Source organism: Lactuca virosa, chromosome 2 (assembly GCF_052849685.1).
Source record: "Lactuca virosa cultivar CGN04683 chromosome 2, Lactuca_virosa_CGN04683_v6, whole genome shotgun sequence".
In the NCBI taxonomy this organism is placed as follows: domain Eukaryota; kingdom Viridiplantae; phylum Streptophyta; class Magnoliopsida; order Asterales; family Asteraceae; genus Lactuca; species Lactuca virosa.
The window spans coordinates 139,924,446-139,932,027 of record NC_136427.1 but is presented as its reverse complement, the minus strand read 5'-3'; positions in this window follow the sequence as shown (position 1 = coordinate 139,932,027).

The following is a 7,582-nucleotide window of genomic DNA, read 5'->3' as shown; positions in this document are numbered from 1 at the left end:
CCGAGCTTCGCAGGGTGCCACAAACCCCCCCCCCCTCCTCGGACCTAGACTTCGGTCCAATTAGGAACCTCCAGCGAGACCCTCGCATGCGCAACCCACATGCTGCCTCTTCGCATCTGCTGCCGCGTGGCTTCCTCTCATCCGTTCGATCAGCATCCTCGCCCCTATAAATAGGAGGGTGCGACACCTCCCAGGGAATATTTGGAAACTTGTCATTTTTAACCCCTTTTTCAATATTTCTTTAATTCCAACTTCCCCCAAAGCCCCGATATCATACCAAACACCCGAAACACGTCCCGAAGTGCCCGAGAATCCCGAGAAATTTATCTTTTCGGTTTTGAAGCCCGACCTCGCAGAGCCCGGTTTCTCAATAAAACTCCCGGTTTTATTAGAAACGATCGTTTTAGGAAACGAAGTGCTGCCCGATTTTCATTAAGTCACGTGAGTGTGTAGTTACTTTCACCTTACACATAGATATGAAGTATTTTATATAAAATACGTGCTGTGTGAATATATATTGTCTGTTTATTTGAGATGGATGTTGAAGAAATGATTTATACAAGTTTTTAAATAATTTAAACTGTATATGTATTTTTATCTACAAAAATGTTGGGTAAAACATGGGTAGATGAAATAGTGGGTGTGTGATGAAAGGTGAGTTGGATAAATGAGATGATCAGTGATATAGATCATGAGTTGAGGGTGAGTGGTGAAATATGAGAAAAGCCCTTACCCAAACGTTGGCCCCCGTCATTCAGCAGAGTGTGGATGACAACCATGGACTATTCTAGATGATCTGTGGAACACTAGTAGGCTCGCAACCTGTAAGTGTGTGAACTATATGTTCATCAGTCGTACTCTAAAAACCTATTGACATGTATGACAGGGAGATTCCTGTGAATAATATTGTCGATAAATAAGAGCTACGGACTTAGCACATGTTGTATAAACCCTGGCAGCTATGGACTTAGTGTCTGTTGTATAAACCCTAACAACTATAGATTTAGTGTCTATTGTATAATCCTTGGCGACAATGTGACTTTGTGCCTATTCCTTAGGATGAATCCTTAGGAGTGAGTGATAGTTGAACATTCGGGGGTGGAGGACGTCATGTATAGTATCACAACAAAGTATAGTAGTAAACAAGCAACAACATCATCCGTTGCATTAATAATATAATTTCATACAAGTGTGTTCTGTTCTAATGTTTTCATTGTAGTAGTATTGGTAAGTTTTTAGACTTGTTGCCACATCACAACCATTCTCGGGCATATGCTAATCACTTCTCGGACCAACATAGTTGATCAGGCTATGTCACTCCCAGAACTGACTATACATCCCCGAGTCTACTTGTGATGTTCAACAATCGTAATACTTTTGTTCTGTCCTAGTGACACTGATTTTAGTATGAATGCAGGTATGTATACTTAGTTAAATATTTTATTATTTAAAGTATAAACTCTTGGTCAGAGTATTTTAATCCCGTTGTGTTTATAGTTTGTATATCTTTCATGGGTTGATATACTCGATTCACTATAAACTATTCTTTGATACTAATCTGTCACACCCCAAAACCGGAACGGCGGAAACGTTCGGGGGTGGAGGACGTCATGTACAGTATCACAACAAAGTATAGTAGTAAACAAGCAACAACATCATCCATTGCATTAATAATATAATTTCATACAAGTATGTTCTGTAAAGTTTATAAGACACCAAAAATGTAAATCAAAATAAGAGTTGAGTCTTGAACGAGCTCCATCTTCTCAAAACCTGGCATCGGTACCTGCCTACTGATGACCTGAGAATACAAGTTATTTTGAAAGAGTTGATCAGCTTTAAAGCTGGTGAGTTCATAAGCATTTTAGTGTCATTGTTTGTATGAAAGTGTTTGTAAGTACTTGATGTATAAGTTTGTAAAGGTTTGTAAATGTTTGTAAATTGTTTGTAAATGTTTGTAAATGTTTGTATCTCCTAGAAAATCCTATATTTTCTACTAAACGTAGCCTTCTACCAAGGCATCAAATGAAATGTATGTTTGTTTCTTGAAGAGTGTATATTTTCCCAAGTGTGACTATCATTATCCAAAATATAGTTTTACATTACAGTTTATGTGAAAAGATCATAATGCGAATGCAATGGGGAAATAATAAAGTATTGTAGTGTTGTATTATAGTAACTACTGCTGTACTTTCTACCTTAATCCGGCCGTTAATTAAGGTTAAATGTGAAATGGTTGCACCATACTATCGACTAATAACACGATGATGAAAGACGTCGGAAGAAATGACATTTGGCACCCGTAGACTTGCAAGTCCCACTGTAGCTAACAACAAGGTGTAGGATAGTCAATCCAGTATAGATCTATACACAAATTCACGTTCTCCTTCTAGGAGACTCTGGCTACAAATCGGGCCATGACAGGTGATGCCATGCCTCGAACGATGGTTCACATTTATGTTATTGTATACTTGTATATGTAATGTATGTACTGGCTGTACTGTATGTTCTCTCTGTCTAGTATGTATGTATGTTCTCTCTGTTTCTCATAATAGTATGTTCTCTTGTATAATGTATAGTATGTACTAGCTGTATTGTATGTTCTCTCTATCTAATATGTATGTATGTATGTTCTCTTAGTTTCTCATAATAGTATGTTCTCTTTGTTTCTCATAATAGTATGTATTGACTCATGTATGAATTGACTCTTTGTATGGTTTCATTGTTCTAGTAGTAGTATTAGTAACTTCCTAAACTATACCTATTATAGTTTACTAGTAATGTTGTTTGTATGAGTGAACATGATTGTATACCTTTGCTACCCAAAGGTATTGAACTGAATGAAGGAACTTTTATATCTATATACATATACATAATATATAACTAAGATTCAAACAACCTTCGGAAAAACAACTGATACCCTAAGTCCACAACCAAACGAGGAACAGGAGGTAAGGTGAGCCATCTGTCCAAAGTCCTTTCAATCCTACTTATATAACTATATGTATATAGATACGCATTTGACAAAATATAAGTTTAAAAGAGTTTAATAAAAGTATTTAACATGCAAAAGAGTTTGTAAGATGATTTGAAGTAGTTTGTTTGATAACCCAGTTTGGAAAAGTAAGAAAATCCATATGTTTGATACTTATTCATCACATGTGATTGATATAATAACTATAATATTTCAACTTGTATTCCCCCCCCCCTCCCCATAAAAGCATTTAAAATCATTTAAAAGGTTGATTAAGGGGTATGAACTCACATGTAGTGAGTGGTTTGGATGAACGGATGGTATAGGATGCTAAGTGTTAAGTGAAGACTTGAGCACACACACGGATCCTATTTAATATATAATGACACATATATGTATCTAATTAGTCACTGAACAACTATTTAGGCAAGTAATGACACCCTAAGACATGGATAACACTTTGATTCAAGTGCTACAAGTACCAAAGGGTTGCATCTAAGGGAAGTATGGCCTCTCATTGGAGTTTACGGCCAATAAGGATGTATCACATGAGTTTACGGCCAAGGGGAAAACCCCCATGTGTTTACGGCCCTAAACTCATGGTAATTTGTACCAAGTTGTTATATAAGGTCTTACAAGTCATTTGGAAGTGTTCTTATGTTCAAGTCTAAGCCTTAGGAAGGAATGGGAGCACATATGCACTACTAAGTAGTGTTTACGGCCCAAGGTGGTTGCCTTGGCCGTAAACACCATTTGTTCTTGGTTCTTTTGATGTTTAAGGTCTTATAATTTTCTTGGAAGTGATCTAGACTTGGTTGCAAGGCTTTGGAAGGGAATAGGGCTCATTTTGCCCCCTTAATTAGGGTTTACGGCCCAAGGAGATTGCCTTGGCCGTAAACACCTTATGTTCTTGAGGAAAACTTGTTTTCAAGTCCATGATTCAACATCCTAACTAACTAACAAGTATAGGAGGTAGGTACTTACAATATAGATGCTTGTAAGGGTGATTACGGTCCAAGAACACTAGTGTGTGTTCTTGGTGAAATGAAGAACACTTGAAGATCTGTCAAAATGAAATGATTTCATGGATGAAATCGAAGGGTTGTACTAGATAAAGTGTTGTAATAATAAATCAAAGGAAGAAATTCTTACATTTTTGGAAGATTAAGATGAAGATCTTGATGATACTTGAGAGAGAATGGGAGTTTCTTTCACTTGAAATGAAGGAAATGATGAAAAATGATGTAAACTCATGCTTAAAGCATGATTTCACGGCCATGGATGAGTTTACGACCCAAACTCATAAAGTTTGGCCGTAAACACCTCATAATGGGGTTTAAGCTTGATTTAGGTACTATGGATTCAAGCAGATACTTCCTAACACCCGATTCTTGAATATATTAGGCTTAGAGCACTCAAATAGACTATAAACAGTGCTAAATGATATCAGAAACTAGTCTGACTTTGGTTGAATTGATTGATTGTACAAGAGAGAAATTTCGGGTTGTCACATCATCCCCCCATTAGAGAGAATTTCATCCCGAAATTAGAGTTTAAGCAAATAAGTAGTTACAATTAACTAATCATAAACGATGAGGATATTTTAGTTTCAACTGATCCTCGCGCTCCCAAGTGAATTCAGGTCCTCGCTTGGCGTTCCAGCAAACCTTCACTATCAGGATACGGCTTTTTCATTTGCTTGACCTCTCGGTCCATGATCTCTACAGGTTCTTCCATGAAGTTGAGGCTCTCGTTGATCTCGATCTCGTCGAGTGGGATTACAGGAGTCTCGTCTGATAGGTACTTTTTCAAGTTCGAGACGTGGAAAGTAGAATGTACGTTATTGAGTTCGCGAGGTATGTTGAGTGTGTAAGCTACAGGGCCGATTCTAGTGAGAATCTCGAAAGGCCCTACGTATCTTGGATTTAGCCTTCCACGCTTTCCGAAGCGTATCAAGCCCTTCCAGGGTGAGAATTTCAAAAGAACTCGGTCTCCCACCTGGAATTCCAAAGGTTTCCTTCTTTTGTCTGCGTAGCTTTTCTGTCGGTTTCTAGAGGCTTTCAATCGTGAATCTGAACGATGTTCTCTGTCGTTTCTTGAATGATCTCCGGACCTTTGGAGCAATTTCCACTGTATCTAACTCCAGATCGTGTGTTGTATAGTTGGGTTCGAGTGTATTAAATTGACAGAAGGCATAGGCAATGACCTTACCTCGTTGCATCAAAATGCAACCGAGCCCTGGATTTGGATGCATCGCAATAGACCACAAAGTCTTATATTCCTTCTGGGAGGGATAGTATCGGTGCAGTGCATAAGGCTTGCTTCCGCGTTTGGAACGCTTTCTCTTGTCTCTCTTCCCAGTCAAAGGCCACGCCCTCCTGGGTCAAAGTCGTAAGAGGCTTCCCGAATCGAGAGAAGTTCTGAAAGAATCTACGATAGTAGCCTGCGAGACCTAGAAATTTTACGAATTTCTGTAGGTGTCTTTGGATCTGACAGTTCCCAATGGCCTGGATTTTGGAAGTGTCTACAATAGACACTATATACAATGTTTCCGGAACGGCGGAAACATTCGGGGGTGGAGGACGTCATGTATAGTATCACAACAAAGTATAGTAGTAAACAAGCAACAACATCATCCGTTGCATTAATAATATAATTTCATACAAGTGTGTTCTGTTCTAATGTTTTCATTATAGTAGTATTGGTAAGTTTTTAGACTTGTTGCCACATCACAACCATTCTCGGGCATATGCTAATCACTTCTCGGACCAACATAGTTGATCAGGCTATGTCACTCCCAGAACTGACTATACATCCCCGAGTCTACTTGTGATGTTCAACAATCGTAATACTTTTGTTCTGTCCTAGTGACACTGATTTTAGTATGAATGCAGGTATGTATACTTAGTTAAATATTTTATTATTTAAAAGTATAAACTCTTGGTCAGAGTATTTTAATCCCGTTGTGTTTATAGTTTGTATATCTTTTATGGGTTGATATACTCGATTCACTATAAACTATTCTTTGATACCAATCTGTCACACCCCAAAACCGGAACGGCGGAAACGTTCGGGGGTGGAGGACGTCATGTACAGTATCACAACAAAGTATAGTAGTAAACAAGCAACAACATCATCCATTGCATTAATAATATAATTTCATACAAGTATGTTCTGTAAAGTTTATAAGACACCAAAAATGTAAATCAAAATAAGAGATGAGTCTTGAACGAGCTCCATCTTCTCAAAACCTGGCATCGGTACCTGCCTACTGATGACCTGAGAATACAAGTTATTTTGAAAGAGTTGATCAGCTTTAAAGCTGGTGAGTTCATAAGCATTTTAGTGTCATTGTTTGTATGAAAGTGTTTGTAAGTACTTGATGTATAAGTTTGTAAAGGTTTGTAAATGTTTGTAAATTGTTTGTAAATGTTTGTAAATGTTTGTATCTCCTAGAAAATCCTATATTTTCTACTAAACGTAGCCTTCTACCAAGGCATCAAATGAAATGTATGTTTGTTTCTTGAAGAGTGTATATTTTCCCAAGTGTGACTATCATTATCCAAAATATAGTTTTACATTACAGTTTATGTGAAAAGATCATAATGCGAATGCAATGGGGAAATAATAAAGTATTGTAGTGTTGTATCATAGTAACTACTGCTGTACTTTCTACCTTAATCCGGCCGTTAATTAAGGTTAAATGTGAAATGGTTGCACCATACTATCGACTAATAACACGATGATGAAAGACGTCGGAAGAAATGACATTTGGCACCCGTAGACTTGCAAGTCCCACTGTAGCTAACAACAAGGTGTAGGATAGTCAATCCAGTATAGATCTATACACAAATTCACGTTCTCCTTCTAGGAGACTCTGGCTACAAATCGGGCCATGACAGGTGATGCCATGCCTCGAACGATGGTTCACATTTATGTTATTGTATACTTGTATATGTAATGTATGTACTGGCTGTACTGTATGTTCTCTCTGTCTAGTATGTATGTATGTTCTCTCTGTTTCTCATAATAGTATGTTCTCTTGTATAATGTATAGTATGTACTAGCTGTATTGTATGTTCTCTCTATCTAATATGTATGTATGTATGTTCTCTTAGTTTCTCATAATAGTATGTTCTCTTTGTTTCTCATAATAGTATGTATTGACTCATGTATGAATTGACTCTTTGTATGGTTTCATTGTTCTAGTAGTAGTATTAGTAACTTCCTAAACTATACCTATTATAGTTTACTAGTAATGTTGTTTGTATGAGTGAACATGATTGTATACCTTTGCTACCCAAAGGTATTGAACTGAATGAAGGAACTTTTATATCTATATACATATACATAATATATAACTAAGATTCAAACAACCTTCGGAAAAACAACTGATACCCTAAGTCCACAACCAAACGAGGAACAGGAGGTAAGGTGAGCCATCTGTCCAAAGTCCTTTCAATCCTACTTATATAACTATATGTATATAGATACGCATTTGACAAAATATAAGTTTAAAAGAGTTTAATAAAAGTATTTAACATGTAAAAGAGTTTGTAAGATGATTTGAAGTAGTTTGTTTGATAACCCAGTTTGGAAAAGTAAGAA